The sequence below is a fragment of the Malus sylvestris genome (assembly GCF_916048215.2).
Source record: "Malus sylvestris chromosome 4 unlocalized genomic scaffold, drMalSylv7.2 SUPER_4_unloc_9, whole genome shotgun sequence".
In the NCBI taxonomy this organism is placed as follows: domain Eukaryota; kingdom Viridiplantae; phylum Streptophyta; class Magnoliopsida; order Rosales; family Rosaceae; genus Malus; species Malus sylvestris.
Window position 1 is genome coordinate 1 of NW_025920901.1, and position 15,472 is coordinate 15,472.

The 15,472-nt window shown below is 42.7% G+C and overlaps 48 non-coding genes and 1 pseudogene across 48 annotated transcripts; all 49 read right to left on the reverse strand.

The window, feature by feature from the left end:
- Positions 1-208: 208 nt before the first annotated feature.
- LOC126613505 (5S ribosomal RNA) lies at positions 209-327 on the reverse strand. The gene has a single exon (XR_007620041.1). It is a non-coding gene; the product is annotated as a 5S ribosomal RNA (ribosomal RNA).
- Positions 328-524: 197 nt separating this feature from the next.
- On the reverse strand, positions 525-643 carry LOC126613517 (5S ribosomal RNA). The gene has a single exon (XR_007620052.1). It is a non-coding gene; the product is annotated as a 5S ribosomal RNA (ribosomal RNA).
- A 198-nt stretch (positions 644-841) lies between these two features.
- Positions 842-960, reverse strand: LOC126613528 (5S ribosomal RNA). Its single transcript, XR_007620063.1, has one exon. It is a non-coding gene; the product is annotated as a 5S ribosomal RNA (ribosomal RNA).
- Positions 961-1,157: 197 nt separating this feature from the next.
- On the reverse strand, positions 1,158-1,276 carry LOC126613539 (5S ribosomal RNA). Its single transcript, XR_007620074.1, has one exon. It is a non-coding gene; the product is annotated as a 5S ribosomal RNA (ribosomal RNA).
- Positions 1,277-1,475: 199 nt separating this feature from the next.
- On the reverse strand, positions 1,476-1,594 carry LOC126613550 (5S ribosomal RNA). The gene has a single exon (XR_007620085.1). It is a non-coding gene; the product is annotated as a 5S ribosomal RNA (ribosomal RNA).
- A 198-nt stretch (positions 1,595-1,792) lies between these two features.
- LOC126613506 (5S ribosomal RNA) lies at positions 1,793-1,911 on the reverse strand. The gene has a single exon (XR_007620042.1). It is a non-coding gene; the product is annotated as a 5S ribosomal RNA (ribosomal RNA).
- Positions 1,912-2,108: 197 nt separating this feature from the next.
- Positions 2,109-2,227, reverse strand: LOC126613508 (5S ribosomal RNA). Its single transcript, XR_007620043.1, has one exon. It is a non-coding gene; the product is annotated as a 5S ribosomal RNA (ribosomal RNA).
- Positions 2,228-2,424: 197 nt separating this feature from the next.
- LOC126613509 (5S ribosomal RNA) lies at positions 2,425-2,543 on the reverse strand. Its single transcript, XR_007620044.1, has one exon. It is a non-coding gene; the product is annotated as a 5S ribosomal RNA (ribosomal RNA).
- Positions 2,544-2,740: 197 nt separating this feature from the next.
- Positions 2,741-2,859, reverse strand: LOC126613510 (5S ribosomal RNA). The gene has a single exon (XR_007620045.1). It is a non-coding gene; the product is annotated as a 5S ribosomal RNA (ribosomal RNA).
- A 197-nt stretch (positions 2,860-3,056) lies between these two features.
- On the reverse strand, positions 3,057-3,175 carry LOC126613511 (5S ribosomal RNA). The gene has a single exon (XR_007620046.1). It is a non-coding gene; the product is annotated as a 5S ribosomal RNA (ribosomal RNA).
- Positions 3,176-3,372: 197 nt separating this feature from the next.
- Positions 3,373-3,491, reverse strand: LOC126613512 (5S ribosomal RNA). Its single transcript, XR_007620047.1, has one exon. It is a non-coding gene; the product is annotated as a 5S ribosomal RNA (ribosomal RNA).
- Positions 3,492-3,688: 197 nt separating this feature from the next.
- On the reverse strand, positions 3,689-3,807 carry LOC126613513 (5S ribosomal RNA). The gene has a single exon (XR_007620048.1). It is a non-coding gene; the product is annotated as a 5S ribosomal RNA (ribosomal RNA).
- A 197-nt stretch (positions 3,808-4,004) lies between these two features.
- Positions 4,005-4,123, reverse strand: LOC126613514 (5S ribosomal RNA). Its single transcript, XR_007620049.1, has one exon. It is a non-coding gene; the product is annotated as a 5S ribosomal RNA (ribosomal RNA).
- A 197-nt stretch (positions 4,124-4,320) lies between these two features.
- Positions 4,321-4,439, reverse strand: LOC126613515 (5S ribosomal RNA). The gene has a single exon (XR_007620050.1). It is a non-coding gene; the product is annotated as a 5S ribosomal RNA (ribosomal RNA).
- Positions 4,440-4,636: 197 nt separating this feature from the next.
- On the reverse strand, positions 4,637-4,755 carry LOC126613516 (5S ribosomal RNA). Its single transcript, XR_007620051.1, has one exon. It is a non-coding gene; the product is annotated as a 5S ribosomal RNA (ribosomal RNA).
- A 197-nt stretch (positions 4,756-4,952) lies between these two features.
- LOC126613518 (5S ribosomal RNA) lies at positions 4,953-5,071 on the reverse strand. Its single transcript, XR_007620053.1, has one exon. It is a non-coding gene; the product is annotated as a 5S ribosomal RNA (ribosomal RNA).
- Positions 5,072-5,268: 197 nt separating this feature from the next.
- On the reverse strand, positions 5,269-5,387 carry LOC126613519 (5S ribosomal RNA). The gene has a single exon (XR_007620054.1). It is a non-coding gene; the product is annotated as a 5S ribosomal RNA (ribosomal RNA).
- Positions 5,388-5,584: 197 nt separating this feature from the next.
- Positions 5,585-5,703, reverse strand: LOC126613520 (5S ribosomal RNA). The gene has a single exon (XR_007620055.1). It is a non-coding gene; the product is annotated as a 5S ribosomal RNA (ribosomal RNA).
- Positions 5,704-5,900: 197 nt separating this feature from the next.
- LOC126613521 (5S ribosomal RNA) lies at positions 5,901-6,019 on the reverse strand. Its single transcript, XR_007620056.1, has one exon. It is a non-coding gene; the product is annotated as a 5S ribosomal RNA (ribosomal RNA).
- A 197-nt stretch (positions 6,020-6,216) lies between these two features.
- On the reverse strand, positions 6,217-6,335 carry LOC126613522 (5S ribosomal RNA). Its single transcript, XR_007620057.1, has one exon. It is a non-coding gene; the product is annotated as a 5S ribosomal RNA (ribosomal RNA).
- Positions 6,336-6,532: 197 nt separating this feature from the next.
- Positions 6,533-6,651, reverse strand: LOC126613523 (5S ribosomal RNA). The gene has a single exon (XR_007620058.1). It is a non-coding gene; the product is annotated as a 5S ribosomal RNA (ribosomal RNA).
- Positions 6,652-6,848: 197 nt separating this feature from the next.
- Positions 6,849-6,967, reverse strand: LOC126613524 (5S ribosomal RNA). The gene has a single exon (XR_007620059.1). It is a non-coding gene; the product is annotated as a 5S ribosomal RNA (ribosomal RNA).
- Positions 6,968-7,164: 197 nt separating this feature from the next.
- On the reverse strand, positions 7,165-7,283 carry LOC126613525 (5S ribosomal RNA). Its single transcript, XR_007620060.1, has one exon. It is a non-coding gene; the product is annotated as a 5S ribosomal RNA (ribosomal RNA).
- A 197-nt stretch (positions 7,284-7,480) lies between these two features.
- Positions 7,481-7,599, reverse strand: LOC126613526 (5S ribosomal RNA). The gene has a single exon (XR_007620061.1). It is a non-coding gene; the product is annotated as a 5S ribosomal RNA (ribosomal RNA).
- Positions 7,600-7,796: 197 nt separating this feature from the next.
- LOC126613527 (5S ribosomal RNA) lies at positions 7,797-7,915 on the reverse strand. Its single transcript, XR_007620062.1, has one exon. It is a non-coding gene; the product is annotated as a 5S ribosomal RNA (ribosomal RNA).
- A 197-nt stretch (positions 7,916-8,112) lies between these two features.
- LOC126613529 (5S ribosomal RNA) lies at positions 8,113-8,231 on the reverse strand. The gene has a single exon (XR_007620064.1). It is a non-coding gene; the product is annotated as a 5S ribosomal RNA (ribosomal RNA).
- Positions 8,232-8,428: 197 nt separating this feature from the next.
- Positions 8,429-8,547, reverse strand: LOC126613530 (5S ribosomal RNA). The gene has a single exon (XR_007620065.1). It is a non-coding gene; the product is annotated as a 5S ribosomal RNA (ribosomal RNA).
- Positions 8,548-8,744: 197 nt separating this feature from the next.
- On the reverse strand, positions 8,745-8,863 carry LOC126613531 (5S ribosomal RNA). The gene has a single exon (XR_007620066.1). It is a non-coding gene; the product is annotated as a 5S ribosomal RNA (ribosomal RNA).
- Positions 8,864-9,060: 197 nt separating this feature from the next.
- LOC126613532 (5S ribosomal RNA) lies at positions 9,061-9,179 on the reverse strand. Its single transcript, XR_007620067.1, has one exon. It is a non-coding gene; the product is annotated as a 5S ribosomal RNA (ribosomal RNA).
- A 197-nt stretch (positions 9,180-9,376) lies between these two features.
- LOC126613533 (5S ribosomal RNA) lies at positions 9,377-9,495 on the reverse strand. Its single transcript, XR_007620068.1, has one exon. It is a non-coding gene; the product is annotated as a 5S ribosomal RNA (ribosomal RNA).
- A 197-nt stretch (positions 9,496-9,692) lies between these two features.
- LOC126613534 (5S ribosomal RNA) lies at positions 9,693-9,811 on the reverse strand. Its single transcript, XR_007620069.1, has one exon. It is a non-coding gene; the product is annotated as a 5S ribosomal RNA (ribosomal RNA).
- Positions 9,812-10,008: 197 nt separating this feature from the next.
- Positions 10,009-10,127, reverse strand: LOC126613535 (5S ribosomal RNA). Its single transcript, XR_007620070.1, has one exon. It is a non-coding gene; the product is annotated as a 5S ribosomal RNA (ribosomal RNA).
- Positions 10,128-10,324: 197 nt separating this feature from the next.
- LOC126613536 (5S ribosomal RNA) lies at positions 10,325-10,443 on the reverse strand. The gene has a single exon (XR_007620071.1). It is a non-coding gene; the product is annotated as a 5S ribosomal RNA (ribosomal RNA).
- A 197-nt stretch (positions 10,444-10,640) lies between these two features.
- LOC126613537 (5S ribosomal RNA) lies at positions 10,641-10,759 on the reverse strand. Its single transcript, XR_007620072.1, has one exon. It is a non-coding gene; the product is annotated as a 5S ribosomal RNA (ribosomal RNA).
- A 197-nt stretch (positions 10,760-10,956) lies between these two features.
- On the reverse strand, positions 10,957-11,075 carry LOC126613538 (5S ribosomal RNA). The gene has a single exon (XR_007620073.1). It is a non-coding gene; the product is annotated as a 5S ribosomal RNA (ribosomal RNA).
- Positions 11,076-11,272: 197 nt separating this feature from the next.
- Positions 11,273-11,391, reverse strand: LOC126613540 (5S ribosomal RNA). Its single transcript, XR_007620075.1, has one exon. It is a non-coding gene; the product is annotated as a 5S ribosomal RNA (ribosomal RNA).
- Positions 11,392-11,588: 197 nt separating this feature from the next.
- LOC126613541 (5S ribosomal RNA) lies at positions 11,589-11,707 on the reverse strand. Its single transcript, XR_007620076.1, has one exon. It is a non-coding gene; the product is annotated as a 5S ribosomal RNA (ribosomal RNA).
- A 197-nt stretch (positions 11,708-11,904) lies between these two features.
- On the reverse strand, positions 11,905-12,023 carry LOC126613542 (5S ribosomal RNA). Its single transcript, XR_007620077.1, has one exon. It is a non-coding gene; the product is annotated as a 5S ribosomal RNA (ribosomal RNA).
- Positions 12,024-12,220: 197 nt separating this feature from the next.
- Positions 12,221-12,339, reverse strand: LOC126613543 (5S ribosomal RNA). The gene has a single exon (XR_007620078.1). It is a non-coding gene; the product is annotated as a 5S ribosomal RNA (ribosomal RNA).
- A 197-nt stretch (positions 12,340-12,536) lies between these two features.
- LOC126613544 (5S ribosomal RNA) lies at positions 12,537-12,655 on the reverse strand. The gene has a single exon (XR_007620079.1). It is a non-coding gene; the product is annotated as a 5S ribosomal RNA (ribosomal RNA).
- Positions 12,656-12,852: 197 nt separating this feature from the next.
- On the reverse strand, positions 12,853-12,971 carry LOC126613545 (5S ribosomal RNA). Its single transcript, XR_007620080.1, has one exon. It is a non-coding gene; the product is annotated as a 5S ribosomal RNA (ribosomal RNA).
- A 197-nt stretch (positions 12,972-13,168) lies between these two features.
- LOC126613546 (5S ribosomal RNA) lies at positions 13,169-13,287 on the reverse strand. Its single transcript, XR_007620081.1, has one exon. It is a non-coding gene; the product is annotated as a 5S ribosomal RNA (ribosomal RNA).
- A 196-nt stretch (positions 13,288-13,483) lies between these two features.
- On the reverse strand, positions 13,484-13,602 carry LOC126613547 (5S ribosomal RNA). Its single transcript, XR_007620082.1, has one exon. It is a non-coding gene; the product is annotated as a 5S ribosomal RNA (ribosomal RNA).
- A 197-nt stretch (positions 13,603-13,799) lies between these two features.
- Positions 13,800-13,918, reverse strand: LOC126613548 (5S ribosomal RNA). The gene has a single exon (XR_007620083.1). It is a non-coding gene; the product is annotated as a 5S ribosomal RNA (ribosomal RNA).
- Positions 13,919-14,115: 197 nt separating this feature from the next.
- Positions 14,116-14,234, reverse strand: LOC126613549 (5S ribosomal RNA). Its single transcript, XR_007620084.1, has one exon. It is a non-coding gene; the product is annotated as a 5S ribosomal RNA (ribosomal RNA).
- A 197-nt stretch (positions 14,235-14,431) lies between these two features.
- LOC126613551 (5S ribosomal RNA) lies at positions 14,432-14,550 on the reverse strand. Its single transcript, XR_007620086.1, has one exon. It is a non-coding gene; the product is annotated as a 5S ribosomal RNA (ribosomal RNA).
- A 197-nt stretch (positions 14,551-14,747) lies between these two features.
- LOC126613552 (5S ribosomal RNA) lies at positions 14,748-14,866 on the reverse strand. Its single transcript, XR_007620087.1, has one exon. It is a non-coding gene; the product is annotated as a 5S ribosomal RNA (ribosomal RNA).
- A 198-nt stretch (positions 14,867-15,064) lies between these two features.
- On the reverse strand, positions 15,065-15,183 carry LOC126613553 (5S ribosomal RNA). The gene has a single exon (XR_007620088.1). It is a non-coding gene; the product is annotated as a 5S ribosomal RNA (ribosomal RNA).
- Positions 15,184-15,380: 197 nt separating this feature from the next.
- LOC126613554 (5S ribosomal RNA) lies at positions 15,381-15,472 on the reverse strand (annotated as a pseudogene; the record flags this gene model as incomplete).

Here is a 15,472-nt window from a genome sequence, read left to right on the forward strand (position 1 = left end):
GATCGCATCCGTTATTCTATGACTTGTAATTGTATATAACCATTTCTTTGGCCGTAACCTTTACGCGTGTGAAAATCACACCGCCCCCCCAACGATCGCACGAAATTCATAAATAAATGTTCATCACGACCGTCCCTCGAAAATTCAAAAAATATAATTAATAAATAAGCCGCTAACAATAACTACGAAAATTAAAAAAGAGGTGGGGGGGATGCAACACGAGGACTTCCCAGGAGGTCACCCATCCTAGTACTACTCTCGCCCAAACTCGCTTAACTTCGGAGTTCTGATGGGATCCGGTGCATGTGAGTTGGTATGATCGCATCCGTTATTCTATGACTTGTAATTGTATATAACCATTTCTTTGGCCGTAACCTTTACGCGTGTGAAAATCACACCGCCCCCCAACGATCGCACGAAATTCATAAATAAATGTTCATCACGACCGTCCCTCGAAAATTCAAAAAATATAATTAATAAATAAGCCGCTAACAATAACTACGAAAATTAAAAAAGAGGTGGGGGGGATGCAACACGAGGACTTCCCAGGAGGTCACCCATCCTAGTACTACTCTCGCCCAAACTCGCTTAACTTCGGAGTTCTGATGGGATCCGGTGCATGTGAGTTGGTATGATCGCATCCGTTATTCTATGACTTGTAATTGTATATAACCATTTCTTTGGCCGTAACCTTTACGCGTGTGAAAATCACACCGCCCCCCAACGATCGCACGAAATTCATAAATAAATGTTCATCACGACCGTCCCTCGAAAATTCAAAAAATATAATTAATAAATAAGCCGCTAACAATAACTACGAAAATTAAAAAAGAGGTGGGGGGGGATGCAACACGAGGACTTCCCAGGAGGTCACCCATCCTAGTACTACTCTCGCCCAAACTCGCTTAACTTCGGAGTTCTGATGGGATCCGGTGCATGTGAGTTGGTATGATCGCATCCGTTATTCTATGACTTGTAATTGTATATAACCATTTCTTTGGCCGTAACCTTTACGCGTGTGAAAATCACACCGCCCCCCAACGATCGCACGAAATTCATAAATAAATGTTCATCACGACCGTCCCTCGAAAATTCAAAAAATATAATTAATAAATAAGCCGCTAACAATAACTACGAAAATTAAAAAAGAGGTGGGGGGGATGCAACACGAGGACTTCCCAGGAGGTCACCCATCCTAGTACTACTCTCGCCCAAACTCGCTTAACTTCGGAGTTCTGATGGGATCCGGTGCATGTGAGTTGGTATGATCGCATCCGTTATTCTATGACTTGTAATTGTATATAACCATTTCTTTGGCCGTAACCTTTACGCGTGTGAAAATCACACCGCCCCCCAACGATCGCACGAAATTCATAAATAAATGTTCATCACGACCGTCCCTCGAAAATTCAAAAAATATAATTAATAAATAAGCCGCTAACCAATAACTACGAAAATTAAAAAAGAGGTGGGGGGGGATGCAACACGAGGACTTCCCAGGAGGTCACCCATCCTAGTACTACTCTCGCCCAAACTCGCTTAACTTCGGAGTTCTGATGGGATCCGGTGCATGTGAGTTGGTATGATCGCATCCGTTATTCTATGACTTGTAATTGTATATAACCATTTCTTTGGCCGTAACCTTTACGCGTGTGAAAATCACACCGCCCCCCCAACGATCGCACGAAATTCATAAATAAATGTTCATCACGACCGTCCCTCGAAAATTCAAAAAATATAATTAATAAATAAGCCGCTAACAATAACTACGAAAATTAAAAAAGAGGTGGGGGGGATGCAACACGAGGACTTCCCAGGAGGTCACCCATCCTAGTACTACTCTCGCCCAAACTCGCTTAACTTCGGAGTTCTGATGGGATCCGGTGCATGTGAGTTGGTATGATCGCATCCGTTATTCTATGACTTGTAATTGTATATAACCATTTCTTTGGCCGTAACCTTTACGCGTGTGAAAATCACACCGCCCCCCAACGATCGCACGAAATTCATAAATAAATGTTCATCACGACCGTCCCTCGAAAATTCAAAAAATATAATTAATAAATAAGCCGCTAACAATAACTACGAAAATTAAAAAAGAGGTGGGGGGGATGCAACACGAGGACTTCCCAGGAGGTCACCCATCCTAGTACTACTCTCGCCCAAACTCGCTTAACTTCGGAGTTCTGATGGGATCCGGTGCATGTGAGTTGGTATGATCGCATCCGTTATTCTATGACTTGTAATTGTATATAACCATTTCTTTGGCCGTAACCTTTACGCGTGTGAAAATCACACCGCCCCCCAACGATCGCACGAAATTCATAAATAAATGTTCATCACGACCGTCCCTCGAAAATTCAAAAAATATAATTAATAAATAAGCCGCTAACAATAACTACGAAAATTAAAAAAGAGGTGGGGGGGATGCAACACGAGGACTTCCCAGGAGGTCACCCATCCTAGTACTACTCTCGCCCAAACTCGCTTAACTTCGGAGTTCTGATGGGATCCGGTGCATGTGAGTTGGTATGATCGCATCCGTTATTCTATGACTTGTAATTGTATATAACCATTTCTTTGGCCGTAACCTTTACGCGTGTGAAAATCACACCGCCCCCCAACGATCGCACGAAATTCATAAATAAATGTTCATCACGACCGTCCCTCGAAAATTCAAAAAATATAATTAATAAATAAGCCGCTAACAATAACTACGAAAATTAAAAAAGAGGTGGGGGGGATGCAACACGAGGACTTCCCAGGAGGTCACCCATCCTAGTACTACTCTCGCCCAAACTCGCTTAACTTCGGAGTTCTGATGGGATCCGGTGCATGTGAGTTGGTATGATCGCATCCGTTATTCTATGACTTGTAATTGTATATAACCATTTCTTTGGCCGTAACCTTTACGCGTGTGAAAATCACACCGCCCCCCAACGATCGCACGAAATTCATAAATAAATGTTCATCACGACCGTCCCTCGAAAATTCAAAAAATATAATTAATAAATAAGCCGCTAACAATAACTACGAAAATTAAAAAAGAGGTGGGGGGGATGCAACACGAGGACTTCCCAGGAGGTCACCCATCCTAGTACTACTCTCGCCCAAACTCGCTTAACTTCGGAGTTCTGATGGGATCCGGTGCATGTGAGTTGGTATGATCGCATCCGTTATTCTATGACTTGTAATTGTATATAACCATTTCTTTGGCCGTAACCTTTACGCGTGTGAAAATCACACCGCCCCCCAACGATCGCACGAAATTCATAAATAAATGTTCATCACGACCGTCCCTCGAAAATTCAAAAAATATAATTAATAAATAAGCCGCTAACAATAACTACGAAAATTAAAAAAGAGGTGGGGGGGATGCAACACGAGGACTTCCCAGGAGGTCACCCATCCTAGTACTACTCTCGCCCAAACTCGCTTAACTTCGGAGTTCTGATGGGATCCGGTGCATGTGAGTTGGTATGATCGCATCCGTTATTCTATGACTTGTAATTGTATATAACCATTTCTTTGGCCGTAACCTTTACGCGTGTGAAAATCACACCGCCCCCCAACGATCGCACGAAATTCATAAATAAATGTTCATCACGACCGTCCCTCGAAAATTCAAAAAATATAATTAATAAATAAGCCGCTAACAATAACTACGAAAATTAAAAAAGAGGTGGGGGGGATGCAACACGAGGACTTCCCAGGAGGTCACCCATCCTAGTACTACTCTCGCCCAAACTCGCTTAACTTCGGAGTTCTGATGGGATCCGGTGCATGTGAGTTGGTATGATCGCATCCGTTATTCTATGACTTGTAATTGTATATAACCATTTCTTTGGCCGTAACCTTTACGCGTGTGAAAATCACACCGCCCCCCAACGATCGCACGAAATTCATAAATAAATGTTCATCACGACCGTCCCTCGAAAATTCAAAAAATATAATTAATAAATAAGCCGCTAACAATAACTACGAAAATTAAAAAAGAGGTGGGGGGGATGCAACACGAGGACTTCCCAGGAGGTCACCCATCCTAGTACTACTCTCGCCCAAACTCGCTTAACTTCGGAGTTCTGATGGGATCCGGTGCATGTGAGTTGGTATGATCGCATCCGTTATTCTATGACTTGTAATTGTATATAACCATTTCTTTGGCCGTAACCTTTACGCGTGTGAAAATCACACCGCCCCCCAACGATCGCACGAAATTCATAAATAAATGTTCATCACGACCGTCCCTCGAAAATTCAAAAAATATAATTAATAAATAAGCCGCTAACAATAACTACGAAAATTAAAAAAGAGGTGGGGGGGATGCAACACGAGGACTTCCCAGGAGGTCACCCATCCTAGTACTACTCTCGCCCAAACTCGCTTAACTTCGGAGTTCTGATGGGATCCGGTGCATGTGAGTTGGTATGATCGCATCCGTTATTCTATGACTTGTAATTGTATATAACCATTTCTTTGGCCGTAACCTTTACGCGTGTGAAAATCACACCGCCCCCCAACGATCGCACGAAATTCATAAATAAATGTTCATCACGACCGTCCCTCGAAAATTCAAAAAATATAATTAATAAATAAGCCGCTAACAATAACTACGAAAATTAAAAAAGAGGTGGGGGGGATGCAACACGAGGACTTCCCAGGAGGTCACCCATCCTAGTACTACTCTCGCCCAAACTCGCTTAACTTCGGAGTTCTGATGGGATCCGGTGCATGTGAGTTGGTATGATCGCATCCGTTATTCTATGACTTGTAATTGTATATAACCATTTCTTTGGCCGTAACCTTTACGCGTGTGAAAATCACACCGCCCCCCAACGATCGCACGAAATTCATAAATAAATGTTCATCACGACCGTCCCTCGAAAATTCAAAAAATATAATTAATAAATAAGCCGCTAACAATAACTACGAAAATTAAAAAAGAGGTGGGGGGGATGCAACACGAGGACTTCCCAGGAGGTCACCCATCCTAGTACTACTCTCGCCCAAACTCGCTTAACTTCGGAGTTCTGATGGGATCCGGTGCATGTGAGTTGGTATGATCGCATCCGTTATTCTATGACTTGTAATTGTATATAACCATTTCTTTGGCCGTAACCTTTACGCGTGTGAAAATCACACCGCCCCCCAACGATCGCACGAAATTCATAAATAAATGTTCATCACGACCGTCCCTCGAAAATTCAAAAAATATAATTAATAAATAAGCCGCTAACAATAACTACGAAAATTAAAAAAGAGGTGGGGGGGATGCAACACGAGGACTTCCCAGGAGGTCACCCATCCTAGTACTACTCTCGCCCAAACTCGCTTAACTTCGGAGTTCTGATGGGATCCGGTGCATGTGAGTTGGTATGATCGCATCCGTTATTCTATGACTTGTAATTGTATATAACCATTTCTTTGGCCGTAACCTTTACGCGTGTGAAAATCACACCGCCCCCCAACGATCGCACGAAATTCATAAATAAATGTTCATCACGACCGTCCCTCGAAAATTCAAAAAATATAATTAATAAATAAGCCGCTAACAATAACTACGAAAATTAAAAAAGAGGTGGGGGGGATGCAACACGAGGACTTCCCAGGAGGTCACCCATCCTAGTACTACTCTCGCCCAAACTCGCTTAACTTCGGAGTTCTGATGGGATCCGGTGCATGTGAGTTGGTATGATCGCATCCGTTATTCTATGACTTGTAATTGTATATAACCATTTCTTTGGCCGTAACCTTTACGCGTGTGAAAATCACACCGCCCCCCAACGATCGCACGAAATTCATAAATAAATGTTCATCACGACCGTCCCTCGAAAATTCAAAAAATATAATTAATAAATAAGCCGCTAACAATAACTACGAAAATTAAAAAAGAGGTGGGGGGGATGCAACACGAGGACTTCCCAGGAGGTCACCCATCCTAGTACTACTCTCGCCCAAACTCGCTTAACTTCGGAGTTCTGATGGGATCCGGTGCATGTGAGTTGGTATGATCGCATCCGTTATTCTATGACTTGTAATTGTATATAACCATTTCTTTGGCCGTAACCTTTACGCGTGTGAAAATCACACCGCCCCCCAACGATCGCACGAAATTCATAAATAAATGTTCATCACGACCGTCCCTCGAAAATTCAAAAAATATAATTAATAAATAAGCCGCTAACAATAACTACGAAAATTAAAAAAGAGGTGGGGGGGATGCAACACGAGGACTTCCCAGGAGGTCACCCATCCTAGTACTACTCTCGCCCAAACTCGCTTAACTTCGGAGTTCTGATGGGATCCGGTGCATGTGAGTTGGTATGATCGCATCCGTTATTCTATGACTTGTAATTGTATATAACCATTTCTTTGGCCGTAACCTTTACGCGTGTGAAAATCACACCGCCCCCCAACGATCGCACGAAATTCATAAATAAATGTTCATCACGACCGTCCCTCGAAAATTCAAAAAATATAATTAATAAATAAGCCGCTAACAATAACTACGAAAATTAAAAAAGAGGTGGGGGGGATGCAACACGAGGACTTCCCAGGAGGTCACCCATCCTAGTACTACTCTCGCCCAAACTCGCTTAACTTCGGAGTTCTGATGGGATCCGGTGCATGTGAGTTGGTATGATCGCATCCGTTATTCTATGACTTGTAATTGTATATAACCATTTCTTTGGCCGTAACCTTTACGCGTGTGAAAATCACACCGCCCCCCAACGATCGCACGAAATTCATAAATAAATGTTCATCACGACCGTCCCTCGAAAATTCAAAAAATATAATTAATAAATAAGCCGCTAACAATAACTACGAAAATTAAAAAAGAGGTGGGGGGGATGCAACACGAGGACTTCCCAGGAGGTCACCCATCCTAGTACTACTCTCGCCCAAACTCGCTTAACTTCGGAGTTCTGATGGGATCCGGTGCATGTGAGTTGGTATGATCGCATCCGTTATTCTATGACTTGTAATTGTATATAACCATTTCTTTGGCCGTAACCTTTACGCGTGTGAAAATCACACCGCCCCCCAACGATCGCACGAAATTCATAAATAAATGTTCATCACGACCGTCCCTCGAAAATTCAAAAAATATAATTAATAAATAAGCCGCTAACAATAACTACGAAAATTAAAAAAGAGGTGGGGGGGATGCAACACGAGGACTTCCCAGGAGGTCACCCATCCTAGTACTACTCTCGCCCAAACTCGCTTAACTTCGGAGTTCTGATGGGATCCGGTGCATGTGAGTTGGTATGATCGCATCCGTTATTCTATGATTTGTAATTGTATATAACCATTTCTTTGGCCGTAACCTTTACGCGTGTGAAAATCACACCGCCCCCCAACGATCGCACGAAATTCATAAATAAATGTTCATCACGACCGTCCCTCGAAAATTCAAAAAATATAATTAATAAATAAGCCGCTAACAATAACTACGAAAATTAAAAAAGAGGTGGGGGGGATGCAACACGAGGACTTCCCAGGAGGTCACCCATCCTAGTACTACTCTCGCCCAAACTCGCTTAACTTCGGAGTTCTGATGGGATCCGGTGCATGTGAGTTGGTATGATCGCATCCGTTATTCTATGACTTGTAATTGTATATAACCATTTCTTTGGCCGTAACCTTTACGCGTGTGAAAATCACACCGCCCCCCAACGATCGCACGAAATTCATAAATAAATGTTCATCACGACCGTCCCTCGAAAATTCAAAAAATATAATTAATAAATAAGCCGCTAACAATAACTACGAAAATTAAAAAAGAGGTGGGGGGGATGCAACACGAGGACTTCCCAGGAGGTCACCCATCCTAGTACTACTCTCGCCCAAACTCGCTTAACTTCGGAGTTCTGATGGGATCCGGTGCATGTGAGTTGGTATGATCGCATCCGTTATTCTATGACTTGTAATTGTATATAACCATTTCTTTGGCCGTAACCTTTACGCGTGTGAAAATCACACCGCCCCCCAACGATCGCACGAAATTCATAAATAAATGTTCATCACGACCGTCCCTCGAAAATTCAAAAAATATAATTAATAAATAAGCCGCTAACAATAACTACGAAAATTAAAAAAGAGGTGGGGGGGATGCAACACGAGGACTTCCCAGGAGGTCACCCATCCTAGTACTACTCTCGCCCAAACTCGCTTAACTTCGGAGTTCTGATGGGATCCGGTGCATGTGAGTTGGTATGATCGCATCCGTTATTCTATGACTTGTAATTGTATATAACCATTTCTTTGGCCGTAACCTTTACGCGTGTGAAAATCACACCGCCCCCCAACGATCGCACGAAATTCATAAATAAATGTTCATCACGACCGTCCCTCGAAAATTCAAAAAATATAATTAATAAATAAGCCGCTAACAATAACTACGAAAATTAAAAAAGAGGTGGGGGGGATGCAACACGAGGACTTCCCAGGAGGTCACCCATCCTAGTACTACTCTCGCCCAAACTCGCTTAACTTCGGAGTTCTGATGGGATCCGGTGCATGTGAGTTGGTATGATCGCATCCGTTATTCTATGACTTGTAATTGTATATAACCATTTCTTTGGCCGTAACCTTTACGCGTGTGAAAATCACACCGCCCCCCAACGATCGCACGAAATTCATAAATAAATGTTCATCACGACCGTCCCTCGAAAATTCAAAAAATATAATTAATAAATAAGCCGCTAACAATAACTACGAAAATTAAAAAAGAGGTGGGGGGGATGCAACACGAGGACTTCCCAGGAGGTCACCCATCCTAGTACTACTCTCGCCCAAACTCGCTTAACTTCGGAGTTCTGATGGGATCCGGTGCATGTGAGTTGGTATGATCGCATCCGTTATTCTATGACTTGTAATTGTATATAACCATTTCTTTGGCCGTAACCTTTACGCGTGTGAAAATCACACCGCCCCCCAACGATCGCACGAAATTCATAAATAAATGTTCATCACGACCGTCCCTCGAAAATTCAAAAAATATAATTAATAAATAAGCCGCTAACAATAACTACGAAAATTAAAAAAGAGGTGGGGGGGATGCAACACGAGGACTTCCCAGGAGGTCACCCATCCTAGTACTACTCTCGCCCAAACTCGCTTAACTTCGGAGTTCTGATGGGATCCGGTGCATGTGAGTTGGTATGATCGCATCCGTTATTCTATGACTTGTAATTGTATATAACCATTTCTTTGGCCGTAACCTTTACGCGTGTGAAAATCACACCGCCCCCCAACGATCGCACGAAATTCATAAATAAATGTTCATCACGACCGTCCCTCGAAAATTCAAAAAATATAATTAATAAATAAGCCGCTAACAATAACTACGAAAATTAAAAAAGAGGTGGGGGGGATGCAACACGAGGACTTCCCAGGAGGTCACCCATCCTAGTACTACTCTCGCCCAAACTCGCTTAACTTCGGAGTTCTGATGGGATCCGGTGCATGTGAGTTGGTATGATCGCATCCGTTATTCTATGACTTGTAATTGTATATAACCATTTCTTTGGCCGTAACCTTTACGCGTGTGAAAATCACACCGCCCCCCAACGATCGCACGAAATTCATAAATAAATGTTCATCACGACCGTCCCTCGAAAATTCAAAAAATATAATTAATAAATAAGCCGCTAACAATAACTACGAAAATTAAAAAAGAGGTGGGGGGGATGCAACACGAGGACTTCCCAGGAGGTCACCCATCCTAGTACTACTCTCGCCCAAACTCGCTTAACTTCGGAGTTCTGATGGGATCCGGTGCATGTGAGTTGGTATGATCGCATCCGTTATTCTATGACTTGTAATTGTATATAACCATTTCTTTGGCCGTAACCTTTACGCGTGTGAAAATCACACCGCCCCCCAACGATCGCACGAAATTCATAAATAAATGTTCATCACGACCGTCCCTCGAAAATTCAAAAAATATAATTAATAAATAAGCCGCTAACAATAACTACGAAAATTAAAAAAGAGGTGGGGGGGATGCAACACGAGGACTTCCCAGGAGGTCACCCATCCTAGTACTACTCTCGCCCAAACTCGCTTAACTTCGGAGTTCTGATGGGATCCGGTGCATGTGAGTTGGTATGATCGCATCCGTTATTCTATGACTTGTAATTGTATATAACCATTTCTTTGGCCGTAACCTTTACGCGTGTGAAAATCACACCGCCCCCCAACGATCGCACGAAATTCATAAATAAATGTTCATCACGACCGTCCCTCGAAAATTCAAAAAATATAATTAATAAATAAGCCGCTAACAATAACTACGAAAATTAAAAAAGAGGTGGGGGGGATGCAACACGAGGACTTCCCAGGAGGTCACCCATCCTAGTACTACTCTCGCCCAAACTCGCTTAACTTCGGAGTTCTGATGGGATCCGGTGCATGTGAGTTGGTATGATCGCATCCGTTATTCTATGACTTGTAATTGTATATAACCATTTCTTTGGCCGTAACCTTTACGCGTGTGAAAATCACACCGCCCCCCAACGATCGCACGAAATTCATAAATAAATGTTCATCACGACCGTCCCTCGAAAATTCAAAAAATATAATTAATAAATAAGCCGCTAACAATAACTACGAAAATTAAAAAAGAGGTGGGGGGGATGCAACACGAGGACTTCCCAGGAGGTCACCCATCCTAGTACTACTCTCGCCCAAACTCGCTTAACTTCGGAGTTCTGATGGGATCCGGTGCATGTGAGTTGGTATGATCGCATCCGTTATTCTATGACTTGTAATTGTATATAACCATTTCTTTGGCCGTAACCTTTACGCGTGTGAAAATCACACCGCCCCCCAACGATCGCACGAAATTCATAAATAAATGTTCATCACGACCGTCCCTCGAAAATTCAAAAAATATAATTAATAAATAAGCCGCTAACAATAACTACGAAAATTAAAAAAGAGGTGGGGGGGATGCAACACGAGGACTTCCCAGGAGGTCACCCATCCTAGTACTACTCTCGCCCAAACTCGCTTAACTTCGGAGTTCTGATGGGATCCGGTGCATGTGAGTTGGTATGATCGCATCCGTTATTCTATGACTTGTAATTGTATATAACCATTTCTTTGGCCGTAACCTTTACGCGTGTGAAAATCACACCGCCCCCCAACGATCGCACGAAATTCATAAATAAATGTTCATCACGACCGTCCCTCGAAAATTCAAAAAATATAATTAATAAATAAGCCGCTAACAATAACTACGAAAATTAAAAAAGAGGTGGGGGGGATGCAACACGAGGACTTCCCAGGAGGTCACCCATCCTAGTACTACTCTCGCCCAAACTCGCTTAACTTCGGAGTTCTGATGGGATCCGGTGCATGTGAGTTGGTATGATCGCATCCGTTATTCTATGACTTGTAATTGTATATAACCATTTCTTTGGCCGTAACCTTTACGCGTGTGAAAATCACACCGCCCCCCAACGATCGCACGAAATTCATAAATAAATGTTCATCACGACCGTCCCTCGAAAATTCAAAAAATATAATTAATAAATAAGCCGCTAACAATAACTACGAAAATTAAAAAAGAGGTGGGGGGGATGCAACACGAGGACTTCCCAGGAGGTCACCCATCCTAGTACTACTCTCGCCCAAACTCGCTTAACTTCGGAGTTCTGATGGGATCCGGTGCATGTGAGTTGGTATGATCGCATCCGTTATTCTATGACTTGTAATTGTATATAACCATTTCTTTGGCCGTAACCTTTACGCGTGTGAAAATCACACCGCCCCCCAACGATCGCACGAAATTCATAAATAAATGTTCATCACGACCGTCCCTCGAAAATTCAAAAAATATAATTAATAAATAAGCCGCTAACAATAACTACGAAAATTAAAAAAGAGGTGGGGGGGATGCAACACGAGGACTTCCCAGGAGGTCACCCATCCTAGTACTACTCTCGCCCAAACTCGCTTAACTTCGGAGTTCTGATGGGATCCGGTGCATGTGAGTTGGTATGATCGCATCCGTTATTCTATGACTTGTAATTGTATATAACCATTTCTTTGGCCGTAACCTTTACGCGTGTGAAAATCACACCGCCCCCCAACGATCGCACGAAATTCATAAATAAATGTTCATCACGACCGTCCCTCGAAAATTCAAAAAATATAATTAATAAATAAGCCGCTAACAATAACTACGAAAATTAAAAAAGAGGTGGGGGGGATGCAACACGAGGACTTCCCAGGAGGTCACCCATCCTAGTACTACTCTCGCCCAAACTCGCTTAACTTCGGAGTTCTGATGGGATCCGGTGCATGTGAGTTGGTATGATCGCATCCGTTATTCTATGACTTGTAATTGTATATAACCATTTCTTTGGCCGTAACCTTTACGCGTGTGAAAATCACACCGCCCCCCAACGATCGCACGAAATTCATAAATAAATGTTCATCACGACCGTCCCTCGAAAATTCAAAAAATATAATTAATAAATAAGCCGCTAACAATAACTACGAAAATTAAAAAAGAGGTGGGGGGGATGCAACACGAGGACTTCCCAGGAGGTCACCCATCCTAGTACTACTCTCGCCCAAACTCGCTTAACTTCGGAGTTCTGATGGGATCCGGTGCATGTGAGTTGGTATGATCGCATCCGTTATTCTATGACTTGTAATTGTATATAACCATTTCTTTGGCCGTAACCTTTACGCGTGTGAAAATCACACCGCCCCCCAACGATCGCACGAAATTCATAAATAAATGTTCATCACGACCGTCCCTCGAAAATTCAAAAAATATAATTAATAAATAAGCCGCTAACAATAACTACGAAAATTAAAAAAGAGGTGGGGGGGATGCAACACGAGGACTTCCCAGGAGGTCACCCATCCTAGTACTACTCTCGCCCAAACTCGCTTAACTTCGGAGTTCTGATGGGATCCGGTGCATGTGAGTTGGTATGATCGCATCCGTTATTCTATGACTTGTAATTGTATATAACCATTTCTTTGGCCGTAACCTTTACGCGTGTGAAAATCACACCGCCCCCCAACGATCGCACGAAATTCATAAATAAATGTTCATCACGACCGTCCCTCGAAAATTCAAAAAATATAATTAATAAATAAGCCGCTAACAATAACTACGAAAATTAAAAAAGAGGTGGGGGGGATGCAACACGAGGACTTCCCAGGAGGTCACCCATCCTAGTACTACTCTCGCCCAAACTCGCTTAACTTCGGAGTTCTGATGGGATCCGGTGCATGTGAGTTGGTATGATCGCATCCGTTATTCTATGACTTGTAATTGTATATAACCATTTCTTTGGCCGTAACCTTTACGCGTGTGAAAATCACACCGCCCCCCAACGATCGCACGAAATTCATAAATAAATGTTCATCACGACCGTCCCTCGAAAATTCAAAAAATATAATTAATAAATAAGCCGCTAACAATAACTACGAAAATTAAAAAGAGGTGGGGGGGATGCAACACGAGGACTTCCCAGGAGGTCACCCATCCTAGTACTACTCTCGCCCAAACTCGCTTAACTTCGGAGTTCTGATGGGATCCGGTGCATGTGAGTTGGTATGATCGCATCCGTTATTCTATGACTTGTAATTGTATATAACCATTTCTTTGGCCGTAACCTTTACGCGTGTGAAAATCACACCGCCCCCCAACGATCGCACGAAATTCATAAATAAATGTTCATCACGACCGTCCCTCGAAAATTCAAAAAATATAATTAATAAATAAGCCGCTAACAATAACTACGAAAATTAAAAAAGAGGTGGGGGGGATGCAACACGAGGACTTCCCAGGAGGTCACCCATCCTAGTACTACTCTCGCCCAAACTCGCTTAACTTCGGAGTTCTGATGGGATCCGGTGCATGTGAGTTGGTATGATCGCATCCGTTATTCTATGACTTGTAATTGTATATAACCATTTCTTTGGCCGTAACCTTTACGCGTGTGAAAATCACACCGCCCCCCAACGATCGCACGAAATTCATAAATAAATGTTCATCACGACCGTCCCTCGAAAATTCAAAAAATATAATTAATAAATAAGCCGCTAACAATAACTACGAAAATTAAAAAAGAGGTGGGGGGGATGCAACACGAGGACTTCCCAGGAGGTCACCCATCCTAGTACTACTCTCGCCCAAACTCGCTTAACTTCGGAGTTCTGATGGGATCCGGTGCATGTGAGTTGGTATGATCGCATCCGTTATTCTATGACTTGTAATTGTATATAACCATTTCTTTGGCCGTAACCTTTACGCGTGTGAAAATCACACCGCCCCCCAACGATCGCACGAAATTCATAAATAAATGTTCATCACGACCGTCCCTCGAAAATTCAAAAAATATAATTAATAAATAAGCCGCTAACAATAACTACGAAAATTAAAAAAGAGGTGGGGGGGATGCAACACGAGGACTTCCCAGGAGGTCACCCATCCTAGTACTACTCTCGCCCAAACTCGCTTAACTTCGGAGTTCTGATGGGATCCGGTGCATGTGAGTTGGTATGATCGCATCCGTTATTCTATGACTTGTAATTGTATATAACCATTTCTTTGGCCGTAACCTTTACGCGTGTGAAAATCACACCGCCCCCCAACGATCGCACGAAATTCATAAATAAATGTTCATCACGACCGTCCCTCGAAAATTCAAAAAATATAATTAATAAATAAGCCGCTAACAATAACTACGAAAATTAAAAAAGAGGTGGGGGGGATGCAACACGAGGACTTCCCAGGAGGTCACCCATCCTAGTACTACTCTCGCCCAAACTCGCTTAACTTCGGAGTTCTGATGGGATCCGGTGCATGTGAGTTGGTATGATCGCATCCGTTATTCTATGACTTGTAATTGTATATAACCATTTCTTTGGCCGTAACCTTTACGCGTGTGAAAATCACACCGCCCCCCCAACGATCGCACGAAATTCATAAATAAATGTTCATCACGACCGTCCCTCGAAAATTCAAAAAATATAATTAATAAATAAGCCGCTAACAATAACTACGAAAATTAAAAAAGAGGTGGGGGGGATGCAACACGAGGACTTCCCAGGAGGTCACCCATCCTAGTACTACTCTCGCCCAAACTCGCTTAACTTCGGAGTTCTGATGGGATCCGGTGCATGTGAGTTGGTATGATCGCATCCGTTATTCTATGACTTGTAATTGTATATAACCATTTCTTTGGCCGTAACCTTTACGCGTGTGAAAATCACACCGCCCCCCAACGATCGCACGAAATTCATAAATAAATGTTCATCACGACCGTCCCTCGAAAATTCAAAAAATATAATTAATAAATAAGCCGCTAACAATAACTACGAAAATTAAAAAAGAGGTGGGGGGGATGCAACACGAGGACTTCCCAGGAGGTCACCCATCCTAGTACTACTCTCGCCCAAACTCGCTTAACTTCGGAGTTCTGATGGGATCCGG